General features: G+C 35.9%; 1 long non-coding RNA gene across 2 annotated transcripts in view; it reads right to left on the minus strand.

Moving 5' to 3' along the window:
- Positions 1-15,839, minus strand: part of LOC139319727 (uncharacterized) — a 31,742-nt gene extending 15,903 nt beyond the window's left edge. For both annotated transcript variants that reach the window (XR_011600647.1, XR_011600648.1), the window contains exon 1: positions 15,753-15,839. This is a non-coding gene — a long non-coding RNA (uncharacterized lncRNA). The remainder of the gene's footprint in view (positions 1-15,752) is intronic.
- Positions 15,840-16,821: the final 982 nt, after the last annotated feature.

Genomic DNA, 16,821 nt, shown 5'->3' on the forward strand with positions numbered 1-16,821 from the left:
GAAGTGAGCGCAGATAGGTTGGTAAAGTAGTTTCATGACAAGTACCCCCAGAAACCAAAGGGGCCTCCAAGGGGAGGGGGGCTAGTGGTATTGACTAACCCTACTTTGTCTCTTGCAGAGATGTTCCTTCAATTGAGGGAGGGCAGCCTGTCAAGCCTGAATTTGACCGGGTTGTGGGATTGTTTGTATCCTGGGTTATTCTCTCATGAATTCAGTTTGACACAGTTTGGAGCTGAAGGGGGAAGAACTGAGATGGATGGAGTCATCAGCCAAAACAACATAGCTAGCTGATGAGTCAGAGCCATTCCAATGGCTGGCTGGCCAGAGGAGGAGGAGAGAAGTCACCAAGCAACTAATTCTCATCCCGGTTGGACAGTGTGACATATTGTTTTGAAAAAGTGAGAAACTTTTACTTATCGTGGGGTGGAAAGCCCAGAAACTTTTAGTACCGGCTTTCCACCAGTTAATGCCAAGATGGTGTATCTAAATAAATTTGTTATTTGAAAAAATGGAATGCCTCAGAGTTTGATTTGTGATAGGTGTATTACTTGGAACCTGACAGGAAGAGGGTGTTGTATTATGAATGTAGTCCGGCTTGAAGGTCTTAAATATCCTATTGCTTCCATGTACACTAGTTGCTTATTGCCAGTGGCCAATTATGTTTTAGTCTAATGTGAATTTAACCCATGTGATTAATATAGAGTTCAGTGTGCCACAGAATGCTAGAAATGTGAGTTGAATAAGTCACGGTTAAATTAATTATAGGTAAATTTGTCTTGTAATCACAACTATGACTTAGTGACATTCCAAACAACTTCTATGCATGAAATTGGGATGGGAGTCATCTTTGCCTTAGGCAGCAAAATATTTTTTGCTTGTCCTACTTACAGTAGATATATTGTCCTGCAATATATACATATAGAGAGACATCCTTAAAAAGGTAAAAGTGAAGAATTCTACAACCTTTCTCTCCTATAGATGGTAATATCTACTTGACATCTGAAGTAGTTAAGTTCAGATTTATCTTTACCAGTTTATTGAGAATTATGTTTTCATTTGCTATTTAAATAATTTAGGAAAGGCTAAGATGACCAGACGTCCCGCTTTTGGCAGGGCAGTCCCGCTTTTGAACAATTTGTCCCACGTCCCGTGGCGTTTTAAAAAATTTCCGATTTTTGGAAAGAATGCATGGCGCAGTGGTGGGTTGCTCCCGGCTGCCTCCTGAGTCCCAGCTGATGGCTAGAGGGAAAAAAACTGTTTAAACTCTTGCCGCGGGGCTTCAAAGGGCCGTCCTACAGCTGATCAGTGTTAAAAGAAAACAAATGAGTAGACCGATGCCTGCAAAAATAGAAAAAACAGCCCCTTAAAGCTTCAGCATAGGTTAATTAGCACAAGTTGATTAGATTGGCTTCCCCACTCTCAGCTGATTTGCTCTCAGCTGTTTTGCTCAGGGCTCTGTAGTTGCTAGCTGCAGAGTGCTGGAGATTTTTTTCCCCTAACTATGCTGAAAAAGCAAAACTGAAAGTAAAGAAGGGTCTTTGTTGCAACGTAGCAAAATGAGACAGAGAGAGATTTCTTTTTCTTTTTCCTCATCAAAAAAGGTAGGTGCAAAACTGCAAACAATGGGAAATTTAGGGCAAAAGAGGAGAGTTCAAGATTTTAAAACACAAAAGAAAAAAAGCTCTATTTAATTAGGGAATTATAATAATTGTATATTGTGTTGAAAGCAGGAATGGTTAAGTTGTGGTTTGGAGGAATATATGGGGGAAATTATTTGGTTTATTATTATTAGTAAATATAATTAATTGATTTTAAGAAATTGGATTGCATGGAAATAATTGGAATATTCATTGCATGGAAATAAATGTTCATATTGATTAATATACAAAAAAGATAGTTATATAACTAATTGATTTATATCAAAATGTTGAATTTGTATTATTTATTATTTATTTATTTTATTTATTATTGAATTTCTATACCGCCCTACTCCCGAAGGACTCAGGGCGGTGCACAGCCATGAAATAAAACACATAGATATACGAAATTTAAAATCGAATAAAATGAATTAAATAAATTTGGCTGAATTAATACCCATAATTTAAGATACCCATATTTTAAAATACATTAAAAATTTAGAATTTACACTTAAAAGGGAGAAGATTTAGGCGAGGCCAGCTTGATGAAATAAAAGCGTCTTCAACTCGCGGTGGAAGGTGCGCAGATCTGGAATCCTCCGTATCTCTGGGGGGAGCTCATTCCAGATCGTCGGTGCCCCCACAGAGAAGGCTCTCCCCCTAGGGGCCGACAGCCGACATTGTTTGGCCGACGGCACCTGGAGGAGCCCCTCTCTGTGGGAGCGTACAGGTCGATGGGAGGCTGTTGATGGTAGTAGGCGGTCCCGTAAGTAACCAGGTCCCAAGCCATTATGTATTAAACAACTGTATTACATAATTACATAATTAACCAATGTGAGGATGGATATAAAAATAGATGACAATGGGAAGGGGTATAATATAGAATAGAAGGGAAAAATTGAATTTGATTAAGATTAGAGATGAGGATGAAGGGTAATATTGGTTTTTTCAAAAAATAGATGAGGAATAAATATGGCAAAAAGGAAATATAGAAATTGTAAATTTAATTGAAATGACCATATGCCCACACTGTTTAAATTTGTGAACCAGCCAAATATTCTGTTCGAAGAAAATACATTGTATGTTTGTATGTGTGTTTCTAATTATTGCTATTTATTCATATTTGTTCTCTTTTATTCTTTCAAGTTTAACAATTCATTCTTTATCTTAATATCTTTATATTTGTTTGGGGTTGGCTTTCTTCCCTTTCATCTTTTTTATTGTACAGCAATCTTTCTCCTCAAACCTACCACCTCTCTCCTTTCTTTCCTTCTTACTTTCTCTTCCCCCCCTTCTTCTCCTCCCTACTTCCTCTTCCTTTCTCCTTCTCCTCCTCTCTTCCTCCCTCTCTTATCCTGACTCCTACTCTAATTTCCCTTCCCTTCCTTCATCCCTCTCTATTGCTGTATCCTTTTATGCATATGGACTACTCAGAGGGCTGAAAAAGTTATTTTTGACTGGTCTGGTCCTCACACTTTTGACCAGTCCTCGAACTTACGACTGTCCTCACATTTTACATTTTTACCCTATCTTGTCATCATGGTGAAGAGAAGCAGTTGTGAAATGAGTGACATGGTTGTTAAGAATGCTGCACGGGCATAAATGTAAGGATGGTCATAAGTGTGAGGACCAGTCAAAAGTGCGAGGACCTGTCAGAAATGACTTTTTTCTATACACATAGCCATGGCCACCTGGTCACATTACCAGCTAGCCACGCCCACCCAGTCACATGACCCCCAAGCCATGCCCATAAAATGGTGGGTGTCCCGCTTTACCAATGTTAAAATCTGGTCACCTTAGGAAAGGCAGATACAGACCCCCCCCCCCATACCTAAATGTTGATACCACAAAGTGAAACTTACGGAGACCACAGCATGTACTGGTTCTTTAATGAGGCAAGCTGAACCAAATGTGATAAAAATAAAATAATAAAAATAATAAAATAAACACTAAGCAGAAGTGTGACATAGGAGGTTTATATCCTAAAATATGTACAGAATATCTGAATTTACTGTTTCCACCTGCTGAGTAATCTTATTTCATACTGAATTCAACTATTAGATTATTTCTAGCCAAATTGAATTCCTATAGCACAATAGTTTAATTCATTCAAAATCAGATTGTGACTTGACTAATTCTTTTTTTTTCCAGGAATAAAATGAGTGGATAGAGATAGTAGAGAATATTTGGAATTCTAAAGCAGGTAGCATTTATCAAAGAAAGAAGTAAAATTGCTAATGGCAAGTAGAAATGGATGACGGTATATACAGAGAGAATAGAATCAGTATTTCCATGTTTACCTGACCAAGACCAGCATTTGAGACACAGTTTAGATACAGAAAAGCTTTTTTGTGAGCTCCAGTTAGCAATTTCAATAGCACTTAGGCTTATATACCAATCTTTAGCTCTTGGCAGCAGTCTCTGGTGGTTTACAATGTAAGCATTATTTGCATATTTGGATTTACCAACCTCTGAAGGAGGGAATGCTGAGTCAACCTTGAGCCCCATCAGGTTCAAACTCCAGACTGTGGGCAGAGCTTGCACTTTAAGTACTGCACCACCAGTACAGTAGGTGTGTAGAGACCTATACTAATTTTTCTCTTCAGTAGGTATGTAGAGACCTATACTAATTTTGGATTCAAATTTGGTGAGGTGGAGAAGAAAAGGGAAAGGAAGGTAGGTTGTTTATATAGATGAAGGCTACATGTAAGACACTTTAAGAGTACCTTATCAATTAATACAAACATACTGTGTTTGTTGAAACTTCTGAAATTGTCTGAAAACTTTTGATATATGCAAATTTAACAGGTTTTTTAAAATACCTTTTTCTATCTCGCCTACCCTTCCCCCCCCCCATACAACTTAAGGTAGAAAACATACAAATGCTCCTCCCTTCTCTTATTTTCCCTACAACAACTCTGTGAGGTGAGCTTCATTGAGATTGGCCCAGAGTCATCCAGCTAATTTTTCATGTCTAAGGAGAAACTAGAACTCACAGTTTCCTATTTTCTAGCCTGGTGCCTTAACCACTAGACCAAATTGGCGTTAAACGATTTCTTTTTCAATGCTGCTATTAAAGGCCTCCATTTTTTAAAACAATTTCTTTGAGAACTGTTATTTAGTTACCTGAGAAATTTAAATAGTCTGATATCACTTTGCTCTTTTCTGAATCTTGATGTAAATTTATGTCCAATACCTTTGTACAGATTTTGTCCCTTTGACTTATATAGAACCTAAAGAGATCTTGATGACAGATGGTGGCATTTATCACATTGAAAGAACAGCATATGAAGATGCTTCTAATATTTTGTGTGTTCTTGTTGGGCATGTAATAGTGCTATTGGTGTTGATATGGAGGCAAAGTAGAAAGATGAGTTTGTTGCATGGTTGGGTTCCTGTGTTATCATTGTACTTTTTTTTTTATTAATTGCTAATACCTGTATAGTAAGTGATTATTACACTAGAGAATGAATCACTGAATTCTGTATATTGAAATAAAAACAAGCCCTGTGATTTGCAAGGGTTTAGAACTGAATCCTTTTTAATTCATATATTATGATATATCTCAGATTGTAAGCCTTTTTCTTTTTCCCTTCTATTGAATTCTAACTTTCCTGTAATATCCCAATGGGGTATATGGTTAGAAAGCCTGGAAGAAAACTGGGTGTTTATCCAGTTTCAAACCAAGGTTTGAAAGACTTTGGCTTTTTTTCAATCTTAGAAACCAGCTTTACAGTTTGAACAAAATCAGAAAATGTATTAAACAGAAATATGAATAACTGGATCAAACCATTGACTTGGATCAGGAGAGAAATGTGACAAGGCTTTGACATCTCCCATTCTGATGAGGAAAATAGCCAGTTCACTGTTGAAAAAGGAGAGTAACAATTTGCATCTATGCCTGGGCTTTTTTCGACCATAGCCATGTTTAATTCATATGGCATATTAAAAAAAAAATAAAGAAGTAATGGCCATTTAAAAAAATTGTCTTACACAGTTAAAAGCTATTCTATTTTAAACAACACATTCTAAAACCCTGTTTGCTTAATTTATTCTGTTTTTGTCTCTCACAGCTGTTGATTTAGTAGCTTTTTGAATGTAGCTTGGGAATGATTTCCTTTGGGGTTTTGTATTATGATAGTACAACCTACAACTCAGGACTATTTATACTGGAAGTTAATGACATTATCCCAGAGGAATTTATGTGTGTACATCTCCCCCTTTCCCTTGCCAGATAGGCCTGCTGATGTAATTCTTAATTATATCACTTTTATCATTAAAGTGTAGACAATTTCATCATTGTCAAAATTCAATTTTCTTTAATAAAAAACAACCACAATGATTTGTTGTCTATTTATCCAGAATATTTCCTTCTTAAACCATAGTTTGTAATTCATTCTACATATAGAAATCAGATAATTTTTCTCTATTTGGTTAAGTAGATAGATTGAAGATAGTGTGAATCTTTTATTATTTTATATTGAATAAAGTTTGTTTTTAAAATTAAAAAAAAAGAAGATAGTGTGAAGAATGCTAATAGTACTTGATGAATATGTTTATATATTGTATGTGTACGTATGTGCATATGTGACTGCACACCCACATACAAATGCTTGATCTGAAGCTGTTCTTTCTGTTCTAGACCCATTGCTTTGCTACCCTGGGAATGAACAATAGCCTTCTGATGTTTCATTTTTTTAAAAAATCTGGATCAATATGTTCTTATTAAGACTTATTCCTAACTAGTATCCCATACTCATACTTAAATATATTTCCCAGGAGCAAATGCCCCTGTCTGATAAATATTCATTTTAAAAACACCAAGCATACATTTGTTTAGAAGAAAGCACAACTGGAGCTGACTCTTAAGTTACTGGACATGGAATTATAGTTTAAAAGTCTAAAATGCTAAGGTGACTATGTGGCATTGGGAGAAGATAGAAAGAGTTTTGTTTTTCTTGACCATTTCTTATTACTATAATCACAAAACTGTTTTTCTTCCAAATAAATATTAATTTAGATTCAAATGAATCAGGCTCAGAGCAGATTTATTGATTTTACCTAGTCCATTTTGTTTAATTTGAAATCTAACTGTTGCCATAATTCGAGGATCAGACTCAATAATATACACAGACTTCTTTTTCATTCAAACAGAAGATATTTTATTTACAGATGTCATTCTTCATTCACAGAGTGATTGTAGGAAGAAGAAAAAAGAGGGGATGTGCACCACCTTTTATACCAAGGAGGCGGGACTAAAAGTAGGGAGAGGTTAATGAGTGATACATTTGGGAGAGGGGACTGAGTTAACCCTTGATATTCCAGAACATATCTTTTCATCATGTATGAGTGAGGCATTTATACATGACAAATCCCCCTCTAAATGCCGAGCTGGTACATAACAATAATTACATTCAGAAGCAGAATAGTATTGAATACATAATTTCGAAGCTAAATAATTATGTTGCTTAGATTGTAGAGGTTTAGTCAATATATCAGCTATTTGTTCTGTAGTGTCACAGTGAATAGCTTTGATGAAACCCTCTTCAGATAATTGTCTTACGTGTTTGTATTTGATATCTATATGCCTAGACCAATAGCGTCTGCTCTTGATATTTCTATTGCAGCTTTATTATCTTCATATATTGTAATGGGTTGTGATGGGTTTTTCCAAATATTAGTTAGCAAATCATTGAACCAGATAAGATTGTTAGCTGCTTTAGATAGGCAAATGTATTCTGCTTCAGTGGTTGAAGTTGCTACTAAATTCTGCTTCCCAGTATACCAGTAGACTGGACAATTGTTAAGAAAGAATACATAGCCGGAAGTACTCTTCCTACTCTTAGTGTCACCTGCCCAATCAGCATCAGCGTAACAAATGAGAATAGGTTCCTTAGTGTTGTCCGGTTCCAATAATAAACAGAAATCTAGACTGTGTTTCAAATATCTCAATACTCTTTTAACCACCTCCCAATGATACATTAAGAGTTTGCTGACATACCTAGATAACAAATTAAGGGGTAAAGCAATATCAGATCTAGTCCAATTAGCAATATACAAAAGGGAACCGATAACTGACCTATAAAGCGTATTGTCATTAAATTCTGGAGATGATTCATTCATATTTTTTATAAAATCAGTCTGCATAGGAGTGTCACAAGGCTTTGCATTAATCATGTTACATTTGTTTAAAAGTTCGATTATTTTATCCTTCTGCGATAGACTAAACCCCTTTTTAGTTTTATTTATATGTACTCCAAGATATTTGTTCACTTTTCCCAGTGACTTCAATGAAAAATGTTCCCCTAGTTTTGTTACAAAAATGTCTCTCTTATTTTTATGTTTACCAATATATAAAATGTCATCCACATAAATTAATACAAACTCTAATGATTCACCTTCTCTTTTGATGAAAAAACAGTTATCTGCTGCTATGGCACTAAAATCCATTGCTTTGAGTACCTTGACCAGACATTCGTACCATCGTTTGCCGGATTGTTTTAATCCATATAGACTTTTGTTCAGTAACCATGTGTCATTTTTGTTTGTGTTTTTACTGTGTGGAGCTCTTACATAAATTTCTTTATCAAGTTTGGCGTGTAGGTATGCAGTCTGTATATCATACTGGAAAACTTCAAGATTAAGTGCTGAAGCTATTACTAAAGCTGTCTTTACGCTCTCTGTTCTCACTGTGGGAGAGTATGTGTCGGTATAGTCCTCAGGATATTTTTGGGCAAAGCCCTGTGCTACTAATCGTGCTTTATATAGTGTGTTACCCTCTTCCAAATTTTTAATTTTAAAGATCCATCTTGTGCCTATGATCGTTTTATCTTTAGGTACTGGGGCTGGAGTGAATACGTTAAGTTCCTGTAAACTATCCATTTCTTTAGACATGGCTAGTTCCCATTTATTTCTCTCTTCTAGGGGGAGTTTTAATACATCTTCATAAGTGTTTGGTGTAGTTGGTTCGCTGTGTATGTGCATTATATAGTCTTCAAATCGTTTAGGAGCTTGATTTCTGTTACATCTGATTGGTCTTTTTGGCCTATCATTATTATCATGTAAGTATCTTGCCTCCTTTTGCGTTAGAGAATCTATTTTAATTTTGGGGCAATTTCCTATCCATACTTTTGTATCATTTTCTTGTGTGTTGTATGTTTGTTCCTTTTTCTTTGTTCTATTTTGTTGATTAATGTTGGGTCTTGTTATTGGATGTATTTCATTGAGATGTATTTTGGACCAATTTGTTTGTTCGTGAAATACAGCGGTCCTAGATACTATGAATTTGTTGTTACTGTCAATAAACCTATATCCTTTTGTACCTGTTTCATAACCCATGAATCTAAGCCTTCTGGATATCTTGTCTCCCTTATGTCGTAATTGCTTTGGTATATGTACATCTGCTGTAACTCCAAACACATGCAGATGAGCTATCTGAGGTTTTTTATTGTACATCAATTCGTATGGTGTTTTGTTTATGACACTAGGCCAGAGCCGGTTGAGTGTATAATTTGAATATACCAGTGCTTCTGACCAAAAATGCTTACCTAATTCTGCATCTTCTAATGTACATCTAATCATGGTTTGTAATGTCGAGTTCCGTTGTTCTACGACTCCATTTTAAAAAGCTGAGAAGGGACTAGAACTGAAATGCAACATTCCTTCTGATTTGAGCCAATGAGAGAATTCTTTTGACATGAATTCAGACCCTCTGTCTGTCATGATTTGTTTGATTTGTATGTGATGTTGTGTCTCTACACGCTTGTGAAATTCCTTAAACTTTTGGAATGCTTCATTTTTATGCCTTAAGGTGTAGACAAAACCATAACGACTGAAGTCGTCTACAATAGTGAGGAAATATCGTTTTTTGTATGTAATTGAAGGGGTTAATGGACCAACTAGATCCATATGTACTAAATTAAAAATATGATTGGTTGACCTCGTTGCCTTTTTGGGTCTGGGCTTGGTTTTTAATTTTGAGCATTTACATACTGAACATTCCAAGTAATTTTTACAGTCCTTTATTTTAATACCTTCAGCATGTTCACTCATTTTTTGTATTACAGGAAAACTGGCATGTCCTAATTTTCTATGGAGTATGTGTGCACATTCATCATGTATTGGCTTTCCAATTATGGGTTTTCTATTTATGTATGTATTGTTATCTGATGCAGCTTCATCATTATGTTCTGTTTTGTGTTCTTCATTGTCACTATCTATACCACCTTCTACTTCAGTGTTAGTGTTTGATTCTATGTTTGAATTTTTGTTGTGTATCCATTTTTCTTCTGTAATTAAGTATGGTAGATCTCCTTTGATAGTTACATTACTTATGTTTGTCTTGTTTTTCTCTAGTGTTACTTTTCCTTTTGAAAATGTTATATCTATGTTTGACTCCCTGCTTAATTTTAACACACTGAGAATGTTGTGAGGTATCTTAGGTACTAATAGTACCCCCTCTATCTTTCCTAGACCGGGTAATTCTACATTCCCTTTTCCAATTACTTGAACTTTGTCTTGATTTGCTACTTTAATTAAGAATTTTTCTTCAATGAAAGAAGATAATATTTTCCTATCATGTGTTGTATGATTTGTTGCTCCGGAATCAATGAGCCAAGCGCTGTCTTTTGAATCTTGATTTTTGATTTTCGTGTGTTTATCTATTCCATATAATGACCCAGACTTTCTGTCCCTTGAGTTGTCTCTACCCCCTCTATGTTCTCTAAAGTTTGGTGAGTTTCTGTGTCTATATCTGTCAATGGATGATTGCCTATCATAATATCTGTTTCTTATGTCATGTCTTTGTCTCTCTCTAGGAGGCTTGGGGCAGTCTCTTCTGTAATGTTCTTTGGACCCACAATTATAACATTCTATCATGTCCTGATGCCTGTCTTGGAATACTACTCTTTTGACCTGTCTATGTTCTTTATGTATATTGTACCGACTCTTTCTTAAATTATCCTCAGCAATTAGTCTGTTTGATAAACTCTCTATAGATAGATAGCCTAAGTTAATGGTATCTAGATGTGATATGAAGTTGTCCCATGATGAGTCTAATGAATTAATAATAACACTTTTCATTGTCTGGTCAGATATTATTTCCCCCCCTTAAATGTAGTTCTGCTCTAGTGGTGTTTAATGATAATAGATGTTCACTTATAGTAATCCCAGGCTTTATCCTGGCTGAGAAAAAGTTTTTAGACATTCTAGTTGTGGTTGCCACACTTTCACTATGAAACAGTTTAAACATATAATGAATTATTTCTGAAACAGTTAAGTTATGCTTAATACTATGATAAACAGCAGGTGAGATACTGGAGATTAGTAAATAAAATGCTCTGTGATGTAGGCAGTCCAATTTTAGTGTCCATGGTTTTTTAGGAGGGTTAGTAATGAAAAACAGTAAATTTTCTTTTAAAAAAACAACCTGGAGTTGCTGACTCCATTCCTGCAAATTAACACCGTCTATCCTCAATTTGGGAAAATCACTAGGCAAATTTCCAATGTTATTTGTTACATTACCTACAGCTGGTGGCTGTCCATGGTGCTGGATATGCTGATAATTGCAGAATGGTGTAGGAACGCTCGCAGGCAGTCTGAATGGTTCTTTCTGTTCTTTACTGTCTCTATGTTCGTCTAGACGTATTTGCGCGTGCGCGAAGCTCATTTCGTTTCTGAAGCTGTCGGAGGAGGATCTCGCCGCTGCAGCTCCCTCGTAGTGGTCTTCCTCTGAAGATTCGCTTTCTGGTTCGGCTTTGGGTGTCCAGTCGTGACGTGAGGCTTGTCTTTTCCCTTCGTAGTTATCATGGCGGAGGTCTCTGGTTCCCGGAAATGTCTGCGGTGTGGGTGAGTATTTGCAAGATCCCCTGGATTCAGGTGTTAACGGTCTAGTCGGTCGGATCGGAGTTGATTTTAATCGACGCTGGGATGCTTGTGTGTTGTCTTCTGTATCTTCTTCTTTAGAGCGTGCAGATGGCTCTTCTTTGTTGTTCGACCGGCTGTCTTTGGTGTTTTCGGTGGTTCTTTTGAGATTTTCAAGTTCGGACCGAAGGCTGCAAAAAGTGTTTTCATAGCTGTTTCGATCTGTAGTTCAGTTGGTGTCTCTTCGGTGTCTGTATCGGATTCTTCTGACGAGTAGAATTTTTCTTTTATATTTTTCTTTCTGTGTAGAGTTTTTCGTGCTGGCCATTTTGAACTCTGCTTTCTGATTGGCTCTTGGTCAGTTATTTTGGCGGGTTGACAAATCAAAGATGGCTGCCATTCAAAATTTTGCGCAGGACTACTAGTCTTTGCTTTAGTTATATTTTCATCTATGAGTAAGTCACTTACCAGTACGTGGTCTTTTGGCTCTGATGCGTCGATGTAGTTTTCTCTCGCTGCTCCGCTATCTTTTATCTTGGAGGTTCGCGATGAGATTTTTGTCATCTTTTTGGTTCTTTAACAGCTTCAGTATTTCTGATCTAAGTGTGTTGCTTTCGGGCGCGCTTGCTTCTTGGTCACTGGATTCATCGATTACCTCTTCATCGTCTGTGGTGAAGTTTTCGGATTCTTTTGTCATTTTCATTGTAATTTCGCTGATCATTTCTTGATCTGTTTACATTTCTTTGGTGTGTGCCCTGGTGTTGGGTCTTTCCTTTTTGTTTCTGGAGTTTTCTTTCTTTGGGATGTCTGCTTTTTATTGAGTCATTCAACCATCCTCTGCTACCATATTGTTGCCATAATTCGAGGATCAGACTCAATAATATACACAGACTTCTTTTTCATTCAAACAGAAGATATTTTATTTACAGATGTCATTCTTCATTCACAGAGTGATTGTAGGAAGAAGAAAAAAGAGGGGATGTGCACCACCTTTTATACCAAGGAGGCGGGACTAAAAGTAGGGAGAGGTTAATGAGTGATACATTTGGGAGAGGGGACTGAGTTAACCCTTGATATTCCAGAACATATCTTTTCATCATGTATGAGTGAGGCATTTATACATGACACTAACCTATCATTTTTAATTTGTTGATAGCAGGTCTGCTGCATAAGCATTAGATCTCTCACCAGGTTTATCCACTCAGTTTACTAATCTCACTTATAAACCAGAAGGCTGAACAAAGGAACAATTGTTTGATTGTACAGGTGTTTGTTTTATTGTACTGTCTCTTTTACAGGTTCACTTATGCATGCTATTTAATATATCCAATAACCAATTATCCAAAGCACCCATATCAATTGGATATTTGGTATTTACTGTCTGATAGAAATAATAAATCCTTCCTAAAAATGTATACATAGCAGGTTTTAAAAAGGTACACCTGTTTAATTGTGTGCAAGAGTGTTTATTATTTACAGGACTTATATGGCATCTATCTTATATAATGTTTCTAGGGAGCACATAACATTCACAATCCAGTATAATATCAGAGTCTTGTTTTTTTTTTACTATCAGGTATTATATTATTAAAAATTATAATTTATATGCTATGTTTTGGGGCATCTTATTTTTAATAGACAAGAATAACTGATTCTTTGTTTTGTACTTTTATAGATTAATAGGTTTTATAGGAATTTATTTAGATTACATATATTTTTATTTCATATTGATACTTTTTATTTATCACTTATTTACAACGAAATGCTTAACTCCAGATGACTGCATATAAAACTTCATGTTACTTTCACTCATTCATGTGATTACTCTGTTCCATAAAATACTGAACTAGGTGGTTGTTATAAACAATCAAATAGTATCTTAATCAACTATTAAAGAGAAAACTACACCCTCAATAACACTGTCAGGTTAAGCCTTTGTATATAAACAGGGAATAAATCCCATACTTATTAGCATTGATGTGATAACTTAGTCAAGTAATGAAATGTCTGCAAATAATCCTCCAAACTCAGAGAGCAGCAAGGACTTCACAGTTCAGCCCTGAGCTACATACATTGTCTTCTATTAATTATATTATTTGTAGAGCATTTAACTGGTGTTGGGAGAAGATTCCTGAGAATATCATGGACATCCAAGAAAACAAACAAAATGTATCATCAAACAAATCAACTCAGAATTCTCATCCAAGGAATAATAGTCAAGAATCAAATTATCCCACTTCGACACAATAAATGAAGACCTACTTCTCTGGAGCATGCTCTACTCCTGGGAAAAGTGGAAGGAAAGAGAAGATGATGACCAGCAGCAAGGAGGTTGGCCTAAGCTACAGCTACAGTGACAATGAGCACCCTTTTGGAGGACCTGAAAGCCCATCAAATTTAGTTTTGCATAATTCTTGAGACTTGAATTTTCTTTTTGAAATATACATTCTCATTTCTCATTCTACATTTATTTTGGATTGATAGTTGTTCTTTTTAGCAACAATATTGCAGCAATTTTTTTAAAAAAGGACTATCAACTGGTCCAGGGAATGAATTTTGTCAACATTGCTGTTTTGGGTATGCATATCATGAGCCTTTATCTGTACTCAAAGGTAGAATTGTGTCTGGACTTTGCTTGGACACGTAAACTATTGTTGGCTAATGGGTTCAGATGCTGATTCTATCAGCCACTGCCTAAAACAAACATAATTCTTGCCAAGTAAAATTCTCAGTTTTCTTTATCAAGGTTTATTAAGAAGATAAAGGGTGGAGGTACAAAAACTCCAACAACTGAACTATTTCTGGTTTAGATCCAATTTATGCATATCTACATGAATGTGGGTTTTATATTGTTTCTAATAATTTTCCTAATAATTTTCACTGATAATATAGAAGCTTGCAGTTAGCTGTTTACATAAGAGGATAGGAACCAACCATTCCAGATCCTGCATGTTTGCAAATTCCCAGAATTTTATGTTATTTGGTCATTACCATTGAGTATTATAATCCACAATTTAAGAATCTCTTCTCTGTAGCCTTACATAGCCATAAGACCAATGCCCTTCAGTCTTATATAAAAATATGGTCAGAGCAAAAATACAGGAATTGTAAAGACAACACTAAAAATAGCCATATCACTGATTTCTGAAAGTAATTGAAGAACCCTAAGACAGCTGTGTAATTCATAGCAAATGGTCTGCATCCAACGTTCAAAGTCTGTTTTGCTGCCTACTTCTAATAACTGATTCTGACATTGTTTTAAGTCTTAACTGTACATATGAGGGGCTCCTTGAGAAATTATTGACTGGTTGGTCATTTCCTATGCCAGTGGTTTCTCACTAATGATGGTGGGTCACACCTTATATTTTCTAGAATGCTGAAGCAATATTAGGGGGAAAAAAGATAAGAAACATTTTAAATGCCAACTCACATCCAGACATATATTGTGAAGGACTCAGTACTAGCAGTGGAATTGGAAGATTTCTTTTTTGTTCATGAAATTCTAGAAATGCCCAATTATGCAGTGTTGTCTTCTAAAGCTTGTTTCTATCCTCTAGATCTTTTTTGTCTCTTGATATGTTTGCTTTCTGATTAAATCTGGAGCTTAATTTCCAAAAAAATATTTAATTGAGTCCATTTTGGCATCTCTATTCTTGTCACTTTAGCATAGCACATAGATTAGCACTCTTCAGAAAGCATTGCCAATCTTCAATTTTGTGCAATACTGGAAGTGCTAAAAACTAAAAAGAGAAAGAAGTAATCAAAATAGCCAAAATATTATGAACACTTATAGGAAAATAAATCTTGAGATATTTGGCTTTTGCACAAGCTTTTCATTATTGTTAAAAAAATCATAAAAAATTAGGAGGCCAATGGTGGCAGCATTTGTGCATATAATAGCAACATTCAGGATCTTTGTTAAGGGACAAATATCAAATAAGAGAAGGTTGCTTACTATTTTCATTGTAATATAGTCAGTGGTCAAAAATATTGCCATATTATTAGATTGCTCAGTGAACTCTACCAAACAATGTTTTCAGAACTGATCAGGCCAATTGTATGAGTCAGCTAATCCCTAAACAAACTTTCCCTAGATTCCTTCACTGGCAGACTCTGCCTTGTGAACAATATCATAACAGGATTATGTTTTATACCAGGAAGTGCAAACGTTTTCAGTCAAGAGTTGTTTTCCCACAGAAATGTTCTGTTAGAAATGCCAGCAGTCAGTGAGGGTGGAACAAGTGGAAGACTTACCTAGACTAAGGTCTTTTTAAAATTCTTCCTCCCCATCTTGCCTCATTTTCTGACACTATGTACTTCTCTGTCTCCCTCTTCTCTCAGAGGCTCATAGCAACAGCTACAAATAGATTGCTTGCAAAGGGTTTTTAAATGAGATCAAGAGCTGCAGGAAATTATACTGAGGGCCAGATATGGTCCTAAGGTTGCATGTTACAAGCTCAGGGAAGCATGACACATAGTCATGGGTTTGTTGCCCACAAAAGGGGAAAACACAATTTCAGTACTGGTACAATTGAAAGCTATCTTATGAATGGGCTGAGAACAACATCACAGGGAATGGAAGAATAAAAATGTTACCAGAGAATATTTGGGTTTGTGGTGATATGGAAAGGTCTTCATTGTTATTACATTATTTTGTGAATAGTTATATCTAGAAAGCCTTTGTACCTATTTATTTATTTATTTATTTATTTATTTATTTATTTATTTATTTATTTATTATTTATTAGTTCAATTTATATGCCGCCCTCCTCCGAAGACTCAAGGTGGCTTACAATGCACTTATAGCAATAGCCTTTCTTCTTTTGTATATACTTGCTTATTAGGGCTTTTGGGCCCCCATAAGCGGTGTTTCTACAAAGTCAGTTTATTACCCCCACAATCCGGGTCCTCAATTTACCTACCTCGGAAGGATGGAAGGCTGAGTCAACCTTGAGCCTGGTGAGATTTGAACTCGCACTAATTGTAGGCAGCTGGCAGCTAAGTGCTACATAACAGCACTTAGTCCGCTGCACCACCAAGGTTCTTATGTCAGTAGATTTGTAAGTGGTACAAGATGGAAGTGATACTATACATTAGGAGTAGTTTGTACCTATTGACCACAATGATTAGCAAACTGGCTCAGGAGTAGAATTTTGACCATTCAGACCAGAATGGAATTTTTTTTCTGCTTATCAGAAATCCACACACTGTGAAGCAAGGCTTAACTATTTATTTAGAACTTTTTCCCATAAATGTCCGTGATTTATGGCTATAATCCAAAGTTGAGATATTCCTCCAAAACTGCTGTTTTCATGTTGCAGCT

The sequence above is a fragment of the Pituophis catenifer genome, unplaced genomic scaffold (genome assembly GCF_029215685.1).
Source record: "Pituophis catenifer annectens isolate HBS135680 unplaced genomic scaffold, rPitCat1.0.hap2 SCAF_7, whole genome shotgun sequence".
In the NCBI taxonomy this organism is placed as follows: domain Eukaryota; kingdom Metazoa; phylum Chordata; class Lepidosauria; order Squamata; family Colubridae; genus Pituophis; species Pituophis catenifer.